The sequence below is a fragment of the Columba livia genome, chromosome 4 (assembly GCF_036013475.1).
Source record: "Columba livia isolate bColLiv1 breed racing homer chromosome 4, bColLiv1.pat.W.v2, whole genome shotgun sequence".
NCBI classification, from domain to species: Eukaryota; Metazoa; Chordata; class Aves; order Columbiformes; family Columbidae; genus Columba; species Columba livia.
The window spans coordinates 65,552,648-65,572,866 of record NC_088605.1 but is presented as its reverse complement, the minus strand read 5'-3'; the positions used below and the strand labels follow the sequence as shown (position 1 = coordinate 65,572,866).

Genomic DNA, 20,219 nt, shown 5'->3' with positions numbered 1-20,219 from the left:
CCACCACATAGCATTTAATTCAACAGTCGTTTGTCACGTTGCTAGTTTTAGAGTTCATGTGCAATGACATGCTGGGGAGTTCTCCTGGGCTTAGGACTGGGCACTTATCTTACTGCCTTCCAGAATCAGGATGTAAAAGAGAATTTTAAGACCTGAAAACCATGCAATACAAAGAGTGTGGAATTAGGCTTCCACTTCAAGTGTCTCAGTAATTTAAGCAATACCCAAACTCTCGTCTGGTTTGGGTTACCTGGAAGTAGTCCAGCGTGCTAGGTTATGCAGATAGATAGTGAACCATGTATGTTAATGGGGATTTTAAGTAATATGATTTACAACTGGCAAGTACACACTCCTCCGATTTCCCAACTAAATCCCAGGAATGCATTGCTTGGAATTTCACAGAACAATCAAAAACCCCAGCATAAGTTTAAAAACTGATTTTATTACTTAGGTCTAATTCTATAGAAAACAACATCATGCCACATTGCAAAACCATGCTTTCATCACAGCCTTTGCACTTCATTAGTCTCATTCTTACACACCCTACAAATAGCAACACACAAATGAAGACTGAAAACAACCAGTGAAATGACAGGGTGACAAAACCAGATTAACACAGATTTTCCAAATAAAATCCCAAACCATTCAGTTCCAGGCTGAGTTTAATCCAAAACCTTGCAACCTCACACACTCAGGGCAGTGTTGGCTGCTTTCTTCTAGAAACAACACCCCTGGCCACTGCTGGAGACGCAGTATCTAAATTAGATTGTCTCTCAGCTGGGTATTGCATGGCACTAAAGAGGAGTGGAGATAGCCTCCCTGCAAGGATAATGAAACGCACACTGTAAAATTTTGCTGAAACTATACACCTTTCATTATTCTATTATCATAATCAAGTTTATAGCAATTTTATTTAAGAGTGTATCATTATCTTTGCTTGTAACATTAGCAACTGCTATCAAAGATAATAGGTAAAAGGCTAGTGGTAATAGGGAGAAGGTGATAGCTCTGACTGACATCTTCACTGGCATGGGACAATGGAGCAGTTTATGAAGCTTTTCTAGTGGTAGCCCTAAAAAAAACAATCAAGATTGGCTCCATGATGTCTTGCCAAGGATGCTATAATCTTCCTCTGCAACCTCTTCAGCAGGAGTCAATGACAGAAGAGCTTCACAGGAGGTCACGCAATTGCATCAGCAGATGTGCACAGGCATATTTGTGGAGAGTGGTCTATGGGGAAAAAATATAGCATGAGGCATGCTGGGAACACACTGGGAGGTGGCGGAGGCTGGCTGCCATGGGGACTGACCTCTGTGGGGAAATGATGATGTCCTGCTAGCTATTGCAAGGATGAGGGAAGCATCCCCTCTCCCCATAATACCCTTTTCCCCAGGTGCTTCTTGACCTCACAGCCTCACAGCTCCACAGACTGAAAGAAGGAGCTACCCAGTTCCTCCTTCCCCCTACCTGAATCCCCTTTGAAGGCCTCCAAGTCCATTTCTCCTGTCCTGGCAGACAGGTGGGCTGGAAGGCAGGGCTTTGCCCTCAGTCTACCCTAAAACCTGGGCTTTCCCTCTGGGGGCACAGGAGCATTTGGGGTAGGATTCATGTGGGAGCAAAACAATCAGTGTCTTGTTGAGGCGGTTGTTATGGAGTGCTACTATTGCTGAGGAACCATTCTGGTATCACCAAAACTATTCTGGTGTTACTTGTCTAGTTAAAATTACTGCACTTGTGTAAGTCCAAGGCTGCAGTCAATTTTCATTCAAAGGGGCAGGGATGGGCTCTGCTTTTCTGGTGGTTTCTGCTCTCTCTTTATGGCCACACTGTTTGTGTTTTCTGCAACCTTCAAGTGATTAAAAGAAAAAAAAAAAAAAAAAAGAGTATAATAATCTGTCTGTTGTCTCCCAGCCAAACTGTCAGCTCAGCCAGTCCAGCATCCTCAAAGATTTCCTAAAACAACTTCCAAGTCACACATATGAGTTACAGGGCACTTTATAAAGCAAAACCAGATAATTTCTCAGTCTACAGCCACCCGGGAAGTGTCAGTCTACAGGAATCAATTCACACATGTTTTAATCAACTTGTAAGTTACACTGGATATATGGGAATAGTTAAATTTATAGAGCTTGGAGTCTGGCCCATTAAACTCTGTCTATACTGTTTTAACACTTCTGGAAATCAACATTCAAATTTGCCTCGGGTCATGAATAAAATGAATGCTCCTAGTTCCAGTGAAATACCTAGAATAGATCCACCAATGTGTACCAAAACCAAAACAAAAGCTTCTCCATGGCATCCACAGGGACTGTGGGGCTGCTGAGAGACCAGGGAACGCAGGGCAACAGGGCTCTGTGGGGACATCTGACCACCAAACCCACGGCTCTGGTTTGAGACGCTAGTTATGGACGTGTAGGAAAGCAAATGTCACCAAATGTGCACAAGCAGAAATGTGCTTTGCTATAATCAGCTGAGATAAGACCCAGCTGTTCATTGAAGTGATCTCAGTTACCAACTGCTAATTTGGACATTTTCAAAGCATCTGCAGGTTTACTTTTATCAACTAGGTAGGGTTTTCTCCTGCATTTTCTCTTGGAGTAGATTTGGCTGATAGCATCAGCGTTTGTGTGGTAACATTAACAGCCTTGCCTATGCAGGTACTGTGGAAACCAGAGACAGAGGTTTTGCCAGTCAGGACAGGAATGTTTATTTAATGTAAGGAAAGAACCAGATCTATGACTGCTATAGCTGTGATGAGTCTCAGAGGGGTACCTAAGGCAAAAACTGACTTGCTTGGAAAAAAGCATTGTGCCCTGTGAAATGAAAAAGAAAAAACCCCAAAACTCTTCCGAGAATATATACCGCCCCGTACTGAAAATGCATTTCTGGTTTCCAGAAAAGAAGGCTATGGCATGCACACCTCAGGTTGCCCAATGACAGGCTGAATATCAACACGAGAATTTGCAAAGGTAATTACTTCAATTATCTTGTTACCTCGGCAACCACAAAACACACACCGAGGCTTTAATGAGTCACTGCGACATATGGATCTGGGCTCCAGAGCAGAGGCTGCTTCCATGGGGGACATGAGCCACCTCTCTCAGCCCCTGTCTCTCCAGGGAGCTCCAGCTCTGCTAGCCGAGGGCAAAAGGACCTGAGGGGCTCCAGCAGCACCTGCTGTCCCCACCTCCCTTGTTTCAAGGCTGGACAAGCAAGCCCAGCAGCAGCATTTGTTTTGGGGTTGTGAAAACAATAGTTTTCTTGTCTTGCACACACACATTGTCAAATGGGAGCCAGTGTTTGGGGATGCCCACCAGACTAAGAAGTGCACAGGCTTTTTTTCCCCAACAACTGAGAAAGACTGCAGTTTATGGTCTTTGATATACTACTGGCAACAGAGTTGTGAGGTTATTGGCAAGCGTCACCGCTACCTAAAAAGCCTAACATGAATTAGTACAAAATAAAGCAAATACGGAAAATATAATTTCAACTTCACATGTGTAGAGCCTGTGTAAAATTGCCATTACCAAGCCAAATTCTGGCCTGGATGCCACCAGTGTGAATCTGGAGTAATGTCACTGAGTGCTTGCGGCTTTTTTGTGGACATTCAAGAACACCAGCTAATGGATTAATTGTTGTATGGAGATTGTTTTCCAAACACTGCACTGCATAGCCTGCATAACTTATTTTATGTATTTTAACAAAAGTATATAGAGTACATAACTTCCATATCTCATTCTATATGATATACATATATATATATCTATGCCTCTAGGCAGAAAATATTCTGAATAGATACATTTATGTAACTAAGACAAGACAATCAAAATCAAAGTTGCAAATAGAAAGAGAAAGAAAAACTATAAAAGTTCCTGGGAAAGTTTGTATTAAGGTGATGACTAAGCGAAATATGTATTCAGTGAAGCAACTGAATTATAGGAAGCATAGTAGAAGTGTATAAAATAAGGCTCATGATAATGAAATTATAATGAACCTGGGGCTTTTATTCATCTCTTTGTGCAGTTCTAGAAGAGGACCTGAAAATAAAAGGAAAGCACACCCATATACATTTTTGGTGCTTAATCCCTTGCTGTTTGCAATCCTTGATCACAGTGTTTTAGAAACACTATTAGGTTACTACACTTGCTAAACCAAATGCTTGCACAGTAAACCAAATCTCACACACAAACTGACCATTTGGGAAAGGTCAGAAAGGGGTCTCACTTCAGACCAAGCTGCTTTTTTGTGAAATATTAATTAAAATTCAAACACCTCCCTCCCCCCTTTTCTTTTTTTCAATGAGGGAAAAGCAACTGAGAAAAACAAAAGAGGGTTTAGTCCAAAGTTCTGGAGTTTGCAAATATTATGTTTCTAGAAATTTGGTCTTTTTTGTTTTGCCACAAATACCAGTCCCATCCTAAGTACAATCATGTTTACAAACTGATATTTTTTCCATTAGTGGTGGCTGAAAGGATATTTTGCAGACAAAAGACACAAAAACATTTTTGTCAGATACTCAGAGGAGACAAATTCAGCCTGATATACAGACACTACATCTAGGTTCGTATCTGACTATAAGAAATACATGTATTCCTTTAGTCTTTTTTCTTTTATCTTCCTTGTCTAGCTTTCTTTTAAGTTGGAAAAATAAAATCAGAAAAATCAGCAAATAACTTTGCAAGTAAACTAGAATAATTATAACTACCATCTTATTAATATTACTAGCATAAATTAAGAAAGATAGAAGAAATGCAGCTAGGGTTGCTGCACATATTGTCCATGAGTCTGGTAGCAGAGGAGAGCTAGGAGCATGCATAGGTGTTGAACAGGTAGAAATCTTGAGAGCTGACTGCACTGTGGCAGCAGCTATAGGGTACAAAAGTAACAACATTTCACCATGTAATCACAATAAATTATTTTTAATCACAAACAGATGGCATTCATAATCAGTTTTCTAAAGTCAATTTAATGAGAGCCCCAGAACTCCCAGATGAAGAATTACTTTAGAGGGCAAGGGAATACCTATAGGTCAATTTACATACCTTGGCAGTAACATGCAAACCAGTGGGGACATCCAGAAGGAAATAAGGTCACAAATTGGCAGGGCAGCAGCTGCAATTACCAGTTTAAACAAGATTCGGTTGTTGAAAATCTACATTTAAAGGCCAAATCAGCAACTCATAGACCAAACTATGAATCTTCAACTCAAATGTTATTTCCATCTGAACGTATGGATATGAAACCTGGATGTTCCCCAGAGGCACACAGGCAGACAACTTAAAGCTTTTGAAAGAAAATGCTTCAGAAATGCTAAGTGGAGTGAAAATATGAAATGGAATGGATTTGTAACAAAAATCAGGAACTACCAAGGAGCTCGATGGTTTCCACATCTCTGGCAAATGAAATGGAGGCATTTGGGACACATGTCAAGAATGAAATCAAACATCTGCCACATTAGAGATGCCACAGGGTAACTGGAGGAATCTGTGCACATGGCTGACCTAATGACTCCATCAACCATGCCCAGAGGATGCACAAAAGCAGCACAAGGGTGGACATGCACAACAGCATCGCCTGCAGTCCCTGAAACCTGGTGATACGTGGTAGAGTCTGTCAGACTCTTGTACTACTCTTCTATTGACCAATTAAGTGATCTGCTTATCTAAATAGCTGTCTCTTGATGTGACATGGTGTATATTTATGATATTGATCCTAGTTAATATAAGGCTCCTCCACTATTTGCATATTGCTACAGGAATTAATTTCAAGCTTTTCAGGTCCTGTATAAATGAACAAAGTTTACCTAGACCTTTTTTCCCCACTAAGGACATTTTAGTTAGACTGTGTTATGATTTGTTTTAGGACCTTACTTCAGTCTATAGGCTCCTAGAAATATTAATGCTGTATTGAACTGACATTGGAACTCCTGAGTTTATAATTGATTACAGCTTGAAGGTAAAGATGATTATTTTTTCAGAATGGATTTTTCTTAATCATGAGAATATATTTTTTAAGGCTTACATTTATAAGAAAACCTCTGCTTCGTAACACTTAGATACCAAAACCATGGTTAGATTGATGTCAGCAAAACTAGCTCTTTCTTTTTAAAAAAAATGCACAAGGTACAATTGAATTCATGCTCACAAACCCTGCCAACAGTTAAGGGTGAGGGGTCACTCTGACAATTTCAATGTGAGTTTCCAGGGTGCTGCAAACTCTGGCAAAACCCCTTCCCCAAAGGAACCAAAGCCAGTGCTGCTGAATGAGGCTCCAGAAGCAACTTTCCACTCAGCTCCCTGCCCTGCCTGGAGCAGTCCCCTGCCACCCTTCATGCAGGCGTACACATCCAGCCACATTGGATTCAGGGTCTCTACAAAATGAGCAAATCTACTGCCTATGAAGTGTAATGGGTAGGGCCTTGATGGATTTAAGCTGTCACTATCAATCAAAGCTGGTGAAAATACTGCTTTCCAGGTAGCACAAACAAGCTCTGTTTGGAAATAGTTTCCTACCATGGCTTCTTGTCATCGGGGGAAAATATTTAGTTTGTTTTCCAATCTCAATGTGAGGGTATTTCAGATACTACGAGCAATCCACTGTATTGGACTAGATGCACAAACAGCAGGAGGTAGTTTGTATTAAAAGGAGAACAAGAGACAAAATAATGAATTACTGGAATGGCACTGACCACCAGTCATCTAATGAAAATATTGACATTAATGGGTATCCACAGACAGAGTTAGACATAGTTGTGGTCTCTGCTACTGTATCACTTTTCATAATGTTTTATTTCTGTTTACCTTCCAAAACAAACTACTGTAACTAATAAGCTTATTATAATTAAGGGGGAGACAGCCAAGTTTGAGAAAAGAATGGGCTCTGAAATTCACACTTTTCCCAGCTGGAATGCTTAATTGGGCTGGGGACTTCTTTTCTGTCCCTAATAAGATAGGAGAGCTGAGAGAAATGAACAGGGGCCCTAATTATCGCTTGTATAACTCCATGAAAAACAATGTGCTTACCCAAGGGATTCATTTAATATATTGTCCTTTGCTAATCATACAATTAGCAGCTGAATAACCAGAACTAATATATTTGTATATATGCATGTGTGTGTTTGTATATATGTATGTGTATGAGAATGTGAGATATGCCACCATGGTCACTTCTGAAGCTGGAGGTTGTGCATGGTGCCCTGAATCAGCCTGATAGTACCTATCTCAGGGACAATCTCTCCTCAGGCCTTAAAGCAGCTTTTGTGGTCTGTCATTGCACTGGAGCTGACAGTGCACAGACCATGCCTAGGAGGAACAAGGAGACAGCTTTCTCAGTGAAAGGTCTGTGGCTATTTTGCAACCAAAAACTGTCCTAAACCTGAGGGGTTTTAATCCAGGAGAAATGTGATTGCACCGAGTGCTATGAGAACATCAGCGTGACGTCATGCCTGTGCTGCAGTTTTGCAAGATTGACTCGGGCTGACTTGGTCTGTCCCATGCACACATTGACTCTGATCCCTTAATCTCACTGAGGAAAGACATATTCTTTGCACATTCTCCTAATTACTCAACTGGGAAGGTCTTGCTCAGCATGTAGCAAAATTCAGCAATTCAGCTTCTTATACTGCCTTCAGCCTTCTTGCTCTGGGAGCAAAACAGAGCTACCCTTCTAGATCTACCGGTGGTGAATGCTTCCTCAGCTTTGTCTATATGATGCTAATATTATAAATCTGGCTGTCACTGCAAAGATAAGCATCTATCAGCCTGTCCTCAAAGGCTCTCGCAGCTTTCCTCTGCCCAGCCACACTCAGCTGACGGAACACTCTTCTGTGGTGGCACTGAATAGGTGATTTCTTAAAGATAATCATGATGTGGATCTGCCAGTTATGAAGTAATGTTTATTCCTTCTGGATCAAAAATTTGTCAGGAGAATGTTTTAAAGCCAAGGCACACACATCTCTTCTTACAAAGAAGATGTATGTCATTTCAGTAGTTAGCAATCTGGTTTTTGGCACTTTGTTAGTCACGTGTCAGCTTCTTCCTTAAAAGTATTGATTTCATTTCCAAACAAGTGACCAAGTATATTAACAAAACCAGCCAAGCCCCCCCAAAAACAGCGAAGATTTCATTAACTGAAGATTGAAGGGTCAAAAATGAGCCTGACAGTCAAGATAATGTTTTGTATTGCTGAAAGAGATTAACATGCAAAAGCAGCAAGCAGCAGAAATGCTTTTCTTTCTGTCAACATTTCTTTCAAATTTTAAGTTACAGGACATCCACAGAAGATTTCTTCAGGTTCTGTGTAGAGCATAAGGGAAAATATTGACCTTGGAAATGTAGCTTACTCCCATTACAGTAAATATATTCTCTTCTACAGCATAATCACTGTTGTCTGAAGTCATTTAACATTTGAAGACTACCTCACAGCACTGATAAATGCTGTATTTCCTGTTTACTTCTAAACAAACTTCTCTGCTGTTTGCAGATCTAGAGTGCGTTACTTAGTGGTTACAATTAAAGCAACAGTTACTGTGTTATAGGTACTGGAATCAGCCTCTCATTCTGAAAACAGCTATAATTTTAAATAGCTTTTCTAAAACAGGCCAACCGTGCTTAGATTTGGGAAAGGATGAAACTAATTTGGAATATTTACTTTTCCAAAGGACAGTAGAAAGGATGATATTTTTAAATTTATCAAGCTGAGTGAAAACCTAATTTGTACAGCTTTATAAGCTATGTAGCAGTTACACTGAAAAGTATATATATATAATAACATAGCTTCAGAAGAATCATGATAGAGCTTTAAATTACAATATTTTTATACCATTCAACACAATCTGCAAAGGTAGAACGTGGCCACATAAGGATTTCATAACTAGAAAGGGATTCAGATAAAATATTCATAAATCCAGTGTGTCTCCATACATTCTCCTAATTCAAATTAGAGTTGTGTTTGTTTGGTTAATACTGTGAAAATGTACTTGTTAAAAATGCTGGAATTTATTTAAGTGTCCTCTTCTGAGGGCAAGAGCCTCCAAACCTGGAAGGTGTTTAGGTTTCACAAAAGGATAAGAGAAAACATTCCTGACAAAGTCCCTGCACTCCTACTTGGTTTGAATTTTGAGTCACATGTTGGAAGCTGCAGAGCACTCTGAGCAAGACTTTGAGAGAGTGGTGCACGGTCTGTTTCTTAGCTTTCTCTCTTCCTTGGTACATGATGTGTTCACCACTGTTTTGCTGAAGGCACAAGGGCAGGGAGCCCCATCTGTCTTGTGGATAACCCTGCAGCATCGGATATCTGGGAAATCACTAGCAGACAAATATTAGAAGAACCCATTTCTTACGTCTGGTTTTGGATATTAACAGTTTGCATTTTAGAAAAAGATCTTGCAGGTTATTTATGCGTTATATCTCTATTGCAGTTATGTATTCAGCAGCTGGAGTCCATATGGAAACGTTAGTCATTTTAACTTAGTAAAGAACTTTGCAGATGAGAGATAGGAAATATGATGTTTTTTTTTTTTTTTTCTTATTTGATTCCTAATCACACATCATTAAAGAGAAGTATATATGGAACAGGATATTTTTCCTTAATATTATGATGCATCGTATCAATTTCAACCAGCAGTTTGGGCCCTGGCATTGGAAACATGTTTAAAAAAATATATATTTTAGAGTTGTGAGCAGGAATTAAAGGGACTGAACACTGCACTACCAGTTTGAGTGAGTTCAACCTTGAGAAAGACCTTCTTCTCATAGGAACTGTCATCTTTTTCACTTTCTTGCCTCTCTTGGAAATGCTTCTGCTTTGGAACCAGCTCAGCAAAAGACATACCACCTCCAGGAGTCACACTAATTTGCTAATGTACACCAATACTGGACTGAGGTTATAAATTCCAAAGCAAAGATATATGGGTTGCTTCTATTGGGTGGCACACAGTGGTAGCTCAGCTGCGCAAAAAACCCAAAGAACCTTGCAGAGATGCAGCAGAGACCTAGAGGACCCATCTGCCCTCCCAACAAGTGTCCCACAGTAAACATGGTAACTCCTGCTCAGCCCTACTATCAGTATCATTGACCTTGATTATTTATTTATAAGGCTTCCTGAAGCACATGAGGTATTCTACAAAAAAGGGAAAAAATGTACCTAAACCTTACCCTGGAAAGCTAATAATCCTTGGAAAGATACAGAAAGGGATAAGGTGAAAGGAAATAGACAATGTGAGAGACAGGGAGAAAATTCCCAAGATGGTACAATGAGCATGTTTCCGGTAGAAAGGGAGGAAACCTATATTTTTGCTGACTCAATAAGACTAACATCACTTTGGAGCAAAGAGTCAGCAGCAGGTATACCCAAGGGCCTTTGTGAAACATGAGTGGTTGTTAGGGATGGGGTCTGTCCTGGAATGGATGTCACCTTGCATGAGGGAAGTGAAACCCAGGCCCTGGCAGCAGCAATTGGACATTTCCTGAAGTACGAGCAAGGAACACTGTGACCAGTGAAAGCAAGCACAGAGGAAATGTAATTTTCCATCCTGGAGTCATTTATTCTCAAATATCACAAAGGTTTGTTTCTCACTGAGCTAGAACAGTTTTTCTATGAAATATACAGGCTCTTTCAGTAACGCTCAAATCCTGTTTTAGGCAGCTTTATCAGGACAATGGGATGCCCTGATTCCTTGACCAGCCTCCAGGTTTGGTCAGCAGAAGATGCAGATGATGGTAAGAAGAGAAACAGACTTTGTTTTGTTTTCCCTTTACCACAGGAATGTAAATTAATTTCAGCTTCCAGCTAAGTATCAAACATCTGTATGTTCCACTTCCTCAAGAAACTGACAAAATAAATTCAGCTTTAAGAGCAAGAAGAAAATGAGCCTGACAGACATTCTCATTTAGGCATCCTTTCCTGGTTTACTCTTTGCCAAGCCATGATTGAAAAAGCAATTACTTACACCCTTGAATAAATGCCACAGAGCTGTTCCAACAAGTACAACCAGATAAGTTGACACGAAGGTGCTGTATTTAATACAGTTGATAGCTGTGTGTTAGAGAGCAAATGCCACTACTAGAAGTCCAGGGCAGCAATAGAGCTGACAGGAGAGTCAATTACAGAGCTACAGTGAGGCAGTGGAAAGAGAATGACAGAGAACTTGAAAATTAAAAATATATATATACTAGAATTTCAATTGAATAACCATCTTGCACCTGCAATGCCTACAGAGAAGAGGAATGGCTTGTGCAAAACCTCCTTGATGAGAAAGAAGGAATATGAAAACCATAACCTAATGTTACCAAAACTTTTGATGCCAGATTGAAAATCCATGTGAAAGTAAAGAATATAGCTGCGTCTGACAGTTTTTCAAATGTAAAGAAGACAAGCTGCACATCAACTTTATTGAACTTTTAACAAGCAACAATTAGACCAGTTTACCACAAACAGCTGCAAGATGTTGCCAAAAGAAAATTGTGAACGTCCTTGCAGATCCTACCCTTCAAAACTGCTTTTCTGACTGAGAAATCTGAATTCACTTGAGCAGTCATTTTTTTATATCAAACGCTTACTGAAATATATTATTTGCTTTCAGAAACTGCTACATATAGAGGGCCAATACCTTCATATTAAACTTTTGGTGACCACTTCTATGCTATGACTCTCAGACTTACAGAGGAAAACACGTTAGCTTTGTATATTTGAGCCTTCTGCTTCAGTACTTTCCTATTTACTTGAAGTCCCCAGACCTACTGCTGCTTAACAAAGCCAGAGCACAAACATAAGAGACAAGTAAAGAGCTGCTGACAGAGTACTCATCCAACAGTTGATTTGAGACTCATCTAGTTCTGGTCATCTGAGCATTTTTCTGACCTAGCAGGAGAATCTGTGAGCTGAACAGGGAACACACCACTCCTCTCTCCCAGACTCCTGCCATAGATCCATCACAGTGATTTGTGTTGTGGTGACACCACGAGGCACGATGCAGAGCTTTGAGAAGATGCCTGCACAGCCTGCCAAGGAAGACCTTTTCTTCCTGTCTGCCAACTTAGGGTTCAAGGAGGGAATCATTAAATTGGAGCCAAACATTCCTGTTGCAAAAATGAAGGGCCTGGTAGGCCAGGTCAACAATGGCCAGACAGGTTTGAGATGCAGATGCTCATCACAGGCTCAACACTTGTGTTTTGGAGTTGATAAATATCCTAAAAATGATTGCATCACTAAAAATGGAAATTTATGCCATTGCGGACCACTGCGGACCATAGCTGCCTAGCTAAAGGTCTCCAAGTACTCAAATTTAAGACAAGATAAATGTGGGTGTCAAATCTCAGTGTGAAGAAGGGGTCAGTTTCCTCTACGCTAGGGTACAGCCAAGTCAATAATTTAATGTCAAAGTGTTTTGAAGCAAGAGAAGCAGTTGACATCCTGAATATCTATTGTAAAAAAACAAGCAAGCGTTGTTAGGTTTGTGAGAGTCAGTGCTGAACTTCTTGTGTCTGTAGACATTGTGTCAGGATTCAACCAGCCCAGGCGATAATGAAACTGCCAGAAAAGATGCACTCAGCTTGGCCCATGTGCTGCACTCTGCACCCTGTCGTGCCCAGCCAGATATCACTAGGAGAGGAAAACCAATAAGCAGCATTAAATCTGCTATGCTGAGCATATATTTGCCCCTTGATCACCTCAAGGCTCCAGGCAGAGCAGGGCACGCAGTGCCCAGGGGTGCAGGGCAGCAGGCAGCAGTAGGGGTGGTGGGTGCTGCTGGTCCCTGCCCAGCACAGCTGCCAGGAGCTGCAGGTTGCTCTGGGGAGGCAATGCTCACAGCTCATTTTCTCAGGTGCATGGAGAAACTCTGTCATGTCACCTATATATATAAAATATATATATAATATATATTATATAATATATATATTATATATATTTTATATATATAAAATATATATAATATATATTATATATATATATATATTTTTTTTTTCACACAGGCAGTTTTGGAGAGCTGAAATAATACTGAAAGAAAAAAAACACAACCTTCTTTGCAAGGTAATTTGAGCTCCAAACTGCGTTTGGACTTAATGATGTTTGCAGGCCTGTTGTGCTCATTTTCCATGTATGTTTCAATGCTCCAGCCTTCTTTGTGAGAATACTCATGGAAAGTGAATTTCAGGTAACAGCTCACTTTAGACTTTACAGTTGAATTTTATGCTTGCCCATTGCAAATCTCATTACAGCAATTAGTTATATAGACAGTGGAAGAATTAAAGTGTCCCGTGGGGAAAAACCTGGGTCTTGAGAAATCCTGGAGAGTTTTGCCAATGGCAAGATCTCAGCCTGTATTTGTAATGTGACAAACAAGACAGCTGCAAATTTCAAGTATTCGTGACTGACAAAAAAGATTTCCACTCCAAAGAAATTAAAGAAGCGGTCAAATAGTGAGTGCATCTAACCCATTTGCAATTTGCGGACAGGAAAAAAAGCAGTAGTTTAATGTAATGTGAGTTATTGGCTCAGGCTAGGATTCCAAACCAGAACAATTTCTCCAAATTTACCAAGAATTTGAGTGAATTAATTCTGTTCCATAGACGTGGCCCCAGTAGCTGATCTGCAATTCCCGAAATGCATATCTTACGACTCTTTTTACAGTTTGTAAAGTTGGCAGTAAAAAGAAAGCAGCCTTCTCAAGTTGCATTTAAAACATAAAAGATTGTTGTGAGTAGTTGTGTTATTGTTATGACACCAAATTAGAGATTGACTTATAGGGTCAACGTGAAATATTAATGTGTGAGCACAGATGGGAGTTATGGGAAGGAAAGATGGCCTCCTTCTTCCAATATTTCATTGCTACAACTTCTAACAGACTAAGAGAATTAAAGTAATTGTTTTTTCTCTCTTTCTAGATCAGCTTTAATCTCAGATTAAACTTGGAACAAATCTCAAGATTATTTTACCCTAGATACTCAAACAGATTTTCTCTGTTAAAATCCTTTTTCCTGTAAAGTGAGGTTTGTTCCAGACTGATTTCTTGGTGCATTTGGTGAATTCAATGCAAATAATACAGAACCTGAAGAAAATACTTGGTCATTTAGTCACTGGTGACTTGTTTAGATGAGATAATTAGCTGGAAGGCGTTACAGTTTTTGCAGAGGAATCTACACCCATGCACAAAGTCTAAAAGCAGCGAAGTCTTGAGACACTTATCTTGCTGGTAAGTCTGTGCACTCCGTGTACATGCCCTCATTAATGCCCATCCTCATCGCCATGCTGGACAGCATTACTGCCCTGGCAGCACCCCATGTAGAACTATTTCAGTCTGTGATGTTTCGGGTGGGCACTCAAAACCTGCCAGGTCTGTGCAAAGGCCACCAGCAGCCACCTACTCTGGAGCTGCTGGCGAGCCCCAGGCAGCCCAAGCCTTCCCAGCCTCTGCACCCTGGGAAGGGAGAAGCAACCCACCCTGCACCAGGGCTACCAAACAAATACCACAAGTGTAAAATACAACACAGTTTACAAGGGTGTGGTTTATACTACTTAATTATGCGTCAAGGCCTTAGAGAACAAGAGAATAGGTAAGTACAGGTTATGAACTGACAGTTCAGGTACGGTTGTTCAATTTTCTTTTCCTCCAAAGCTGAGTTTACGTATCAGGAGTAATGGCAACATGCACAAACGGCATTTAGAGGGATCTGGCAGCAGGCTGCACCACATGGGGTTGCTGTACCAAAGGTCCTCTCAAGGTTTTATATCCCAGCACTCTTTTCTGGAGTAGGAAAACAAGATGGGCAACCTAGACGCTTAACACAGATGTGCAGTGTCTCATTTTATAATCTCTTGACTTTATTGGCTCTAGGGAGAAAGGGAATTATTCAGAGAGGAATTGTGTAAGTGCTGTCTTTGTCAAACACACAAAATGAGAAATAAACATTTAAAACAGCTGAAGGGCAAAGAAGGCACTGCCAAAAATGCTTGTTGGAAAGAAGAAAATTAAATTTAAACCAAGTGCTACTAGTATTGCAAAAGAACACGAAACAGAACCTTCTTCTATACGCAGCACAGAAGCCACAATGCAAAACCGGGAGGGAAGAGGAGGGGAAAGAAAGAAGGTGCCAGTACCAACCAGGGGAGCACGCGTGCAGGAAGCCAAGTGCACGCCTCAGTAGAGCAGAACTACCTTGCTCTGCTTCACAGAGGTGAGATAGTTAGCCCAAGCTGTGGGACACACCAGACCAAAAGCATTTCCTCTGTTTGCTAGGAAGTTTTGGAGCCCCAAATTGAAACACACAGTGAATTCTAAGACACAAACAGTAAAACTGTGAAGCAAGTGCAGCACATAATGTTTCCTTTTAGAGCTCCCTGTACATCCAGCTGAAGAGTATATTTTAAATAATGCCTTTTGAGGATGTCTCCATTCTTCTGCAGACTCCAGAACTGTGGACCCATCACTGGTACTCCTGGTCCCCATAAGGACCAGTGTGCTGCACTTTCAGCACTGCCAAGTCCCTACACTTTATCATCAGACTGGCAAGTCTTTGCAAACCATTTCTAACTCCGTCTTTGCACTCACAAGCAAGTCTGGATGGGTCAGCACCAGGGAAGCAAGGAGGAACAGCAGGTATTTCTAAAAGATATTCAGACATACAGTGCCAGCACAGCTCACTGAGGCCTGAAGTAAATACACCCATCAAAGTAATCTTCAGTGTTGTCGCATTCTGTAATTGTAGCTAATTTTGCACCTGAGCGTTTGATCACCTTGATATTTCAGAAGCCAGTTTTGCACCTCTGACAAGACTGAAGTTCACAGCTTGTCACAGGTCAAGGTCACTTTCTGACCAAAACCCCGGTGTGTGGTTTGCCAGACTGGTGCTTTTATAAAAAGAGGTTCAGCTAGCTTTCTAAATTAAGAGAAGGTTGGTGATACTGAGTGCCCTGTTTGTGAAAGGCTAACAGAAAAGCATCTGCACTTCAGGCAAGGTTGTTCTATACTATACGTACAATCATGCCTTCATGTACAGTTTACTACAGTCTTGATTGCAAAGTGGTTTATAAATAAGATAAGAGGAAAAATTAAGGAAACAAAGGGCACAGCTACTTAAAGCCCAAAAGGTAGCCCCAGCCGATCCTCAGATTGGGATGCTGAGGAGCAGGACCTCTTCCTCTCTCATAGAGCTGTTGCAGCTCCATGGTACACCGTGTAGTCAGGTATTGGAATGGCCTGCCCAGGGAGGTGGCGGACTCACCATCCCTGGAGGTTTTTAAACTGAGATTGGACATGGCACTTAGTGCCATAATCTAGTCAATGGACTGGAGTTGGACCAAGGGTTGGACTTGATGATCTCTGAGGTCTTTTCCAGCCCAGTTGATTCTGTGATTCTCTGTGCAGCCACAAGCTGCAATGAGCTCTTCTCTTGGGAGGAAACATCTGCACTTGCCTTATGGCCTGAAGTTTGCTCATCCCATCTGATTTTTGTCTTTCTGTAGTACTCAAAAGGATAAAGAACAGCCAAGATGTAGCTGGGCCCCGCTGCTGTCTTTGTTATGATTACAAAATATCATATCTGGGTCAGCTGAATGAACAGGGTGTTTAATTTCTCTCATTCTTTATGGAGATGGGTCTGAGCCATGAAGTTTGGATCCAGACCTTGTATTGAGCATTTTCAAAGGTGAGAGTTATTTAAACATGGGCTTCCAACACAGCCCCTTCTCCTAATGCTTCACCCTGTGCACTGCCAGCTGCATTTCTGATTTTGCAAAAGGACTGACATGTAAATCTCACAATGAGAAACTGGAATATGACATCTCCAAACAACATCCATCTAAGTTCAAGAGTGAATTTCAGGTTGCATGTGTTATTCCTACACTAGCGTATGTTTTCTACAAGTATCTGACAACTGATGCTCTGCTAATTAAAATACTTGGTGCAGGGGGTGGGGAAGAACAATGAACTCAGAAAAATGAAGTATTTTAAACTACAAAACAGATGTAGCCTCTTAAGGGACTAAATTATTTCACTTGCACTGCAAGATGTCTGTCTTCTAAATTTTTAGGCTCAAGTAGACAGATGAAGAGACAAAGCAGACAGATAAATGGAGAGGTAGTGATGCTGAGAGCAGTGCAGGCTCAACTCTCCACTGCAAGCCATCATTGGGATAACCACCAGCAGTGGAGCTAGTGCTTACTTTGACAGAAGCAAAGAGAGAAAACCATTCAGGCAGCCGGGGGAAAATGCTGCAGAGAAAGTAGCTCTTTTCTTCTTGCTGGTGGCAGCTGAGGAAAATTAAGGGAGTCTTGAGACTGCCACCTCTACCAAACTGAGGGGATGGGTGATGCTCAGATTTGATCTTCTAATGCCTGACATGAAATGGGTGAGGGTCTGAGGGGAAAAGGGGTTTCAAATGGTTTTTGAAGGCTGTGGAAGAAAGCAGAAATATATTTCCTCTTGCAGAGCAAGACACAGCAAAAGAGGTGAGAGACGTGATGCTGATGGTGGTCAGAAAGACACAAGGAAAGGGACAGAATATAATAAAAAGAAGGGAAAGGGTCAGAAGCACAGAGGAATAGAAAGCAAGAAATACCCTGCAGATAGAAGAAAGGAAAGGAAGTGTCTCATAAAAAGGGAGGAAGAGCTAAGGACTGGACTGAAGGGAAAATTACAAAGGAAAGGATGTTGCATGGCTGGCACAGCCACAAGTGGCAGGGAGTACACTGGACCTGTCAAAAGAGTGATCCTAAGAGGTGTATTTCCTAGACTTTTCAGGGACTGGTCCCAGAGAAGAGCTTCTGCTCTTCTCCAGGGTCTCAGTGCTGCAAGATGAAGATAAGAACCAGATTGTATCAGGCACCAACTTCCACTTGAATACGCTTGTGATATATTTTATGTTAATAAAACGTTGCTACATTTCAGCCTCATTATATGACACACTGGAGAGACAAACAAAGGGATCCTTCAGGAGAATACCAGGACAGGAGGTGGGATCAGGCTGGTCTTCAGAAACACTCCTTTCACAGCTCTAATTTTGGGAACAGCTCTTTAAACTCTGCATCCAACTGTAAACTGAGCCATCCAAGTTTTGTCCCTTCACTTATGTATGTCATATAATCAGGAAACGGGAATTATACAATCTGCCTCTGGCTTCTGTAGCTAAGCAAAACACTGCACAGGCTTACTGCAACAAACTAAAGAATTCCTTAGTAACCTGGAATGCAAATTAAATGAGATGGTTTCCCCTTTCTGATGATAGATGTTTTGTGTGAAGAAAAAACCTAACATTTGAGCATATGATTGTGTCTGAATTCCTCACTGAGCTGCACTTAGTGTTTTAAGATGGTTCCAATATCTCATTCAGACACTTAAAACCAAAACATCCTCATAATATTTTCCTTTATTTTTCTGTAGTGGATATATTACTATTTAGAGGCATGTAAATTTATGACTATGTTCTAATTCTTTTTTGTTGTTGTTGTTGTTGATTTATCCATTTCACCTCTTCAAAGAAAATAGAGCTAAAAGCTCTTCAAAACCTGTATTTGTGCTGGAGGACCACAGCTACAGACTCACATTATACACGGAGCACTCAGTTTGCTGGACTTCTGACATGAGAGTCACCACCTTGTTTTAAAGCTTGTGGACAATAAGTCAGTCCTGTCTAACCACAATGTCAAATACAGCCCAGCACATTTTACGAAACTGACCTATTTTAATTCACCTTCTATGTTCTATAACTCTGAGGCACGTCAGTAAAAGAGAGGAGAAGGGTGGGCTGCGTGATTTTCAGGCACCCACTCTCCTGCAGGGTGCAATGCTGCTGCTCCTCCCACCCTGCTGGTCTCCTGCAACCCGCTGCCAACCATGGGAGAGGAGGAGGCCGATGAGCCTTTGTTGCCGGCTCTCATCAGTGTCACTTGGGGGGTCAGGCAACAGGGTGTGATCTCAGCTGCCTCCTTCCTTCCTTGCTTCCTTCCTTCCTGCTCCTCTGCAGGGACACTGGGCCTGAAGTAAATCCACTGACGTCAATAGGAGCCTGATCAAAGGGGTCTGGATGAGACCCCAAGGGCATTGCCTCCAAGAACTATTTATGGCAAATTGATGTGGCTTCAGGGAAGTGCCCTGACTTTGAAACTAAACGATCTAATTTTAAGTACAAGGTAGAGCAATCTTCTATTTAGGTCCTGATCCAGGAAATGATTGAGTACTTATTTAACTTGCATTAACATTAAGATGCATTAACAAGCATCTTGCTAAGTCCTGTGCTGTCCAGCATGAGACCAGAATAAGAGCATTACACAAGTTCACAAGTCTTTGGTTTAAGTACATAATTAAAGGTAAGCATGTGGCTAAGTGTTTTGCTGAATAGCGATGAAATTACTTGCCTGCTTAGATGCTGTGCTGAACCCACAGAGACAGGGGCTGCTTTGTACTTGCTGAGAGCAGAGAGAACAGTGAGCCTCTACTATGCTGCTGCAAACCAAAGGGCAAAGAAGCAAACAAGGCACCAAGCAAGCCATTTCATAGGGAAATCAGTAAGACTTCAAGACCTGCTGCAGAGATAGACAGGAATAGGGAAACCTGTGTGTGCCTCATCAGTCTGAGAGACTTCTGTCTGGCTTTTCCTTCATCTTCACTACCTTTCTAGAGGGATCTTGCAGGGATGCTAAGAAAAGTGTGGCTAAATGCAGAATAGCACAAAAACAAAATTTGGAAAACCATACAAAACGGTTTCTAGGAGCCCGTGGGCTGTCAGATATTTCATTCCTGCTGCAAGGTGAGCAGAGAGACCTAGTGTCCCTTACTTGGGGTATGTGAGCACACTCAAAACTGGAAGCTGCCCCTTGAGCGCTGTTGCTGAGAAAAGACACGCACGGCAGCTGCAGGACGCTGCCCGGTCGCACGGAGAACGCCCATGTCGCCTGTCCCGGGCCAGCCGGGAGAGAGCGCCGCGCTGCGGCACGGGGGCCGCCAGGAGGCGCGACACATGGCTGGAGCTCTGCCGCCCCCTGCTGGCCTAGCGCTGCCCTGCGGTGCTGGCGCTGCCGCCTCCCTCCCAGGGCGGATTTGGTGGGGGGCGTCGGTAAGTGAAGCTTCCACTGCGCTGTGACCAACGCCAGTTTAATTTGTGTTTAAAATCTCGGGGAGAAGAAACACTACTTCTGTTGCGTTTCTGGTTTGAAAACCCAGAGGGAGACGTCACCTGGAGTTCTGCATCCAGCTCTGGAGTCCTCAGTACAGGAAACACATAGAC

The 20,219-nt window shown here is 41.7% G+C and overlaps 1 long non-coding RNA gene across 1 annotated transcript in view; it reads right to left on the bottom strand.

Moving 5' to 3' along the window:
• Positions 1–422: 422 nt before the first annotated feature.
• LOC135579479 (uncharacterized) overlaps positions 423–20,219 on the bottom strand; it is a 59,179-nt gene continuing 39,382 nt past the window's right edge. The window contains exon 2 of the long non-coding RNA XR_010472627.1: positions 423–1,230. This is a non-coding gene — a long non-coding RNA (uncharacterized LOC135579479). The remainder of the gene's footprint in view (positions 1,231–20,219) is intronic.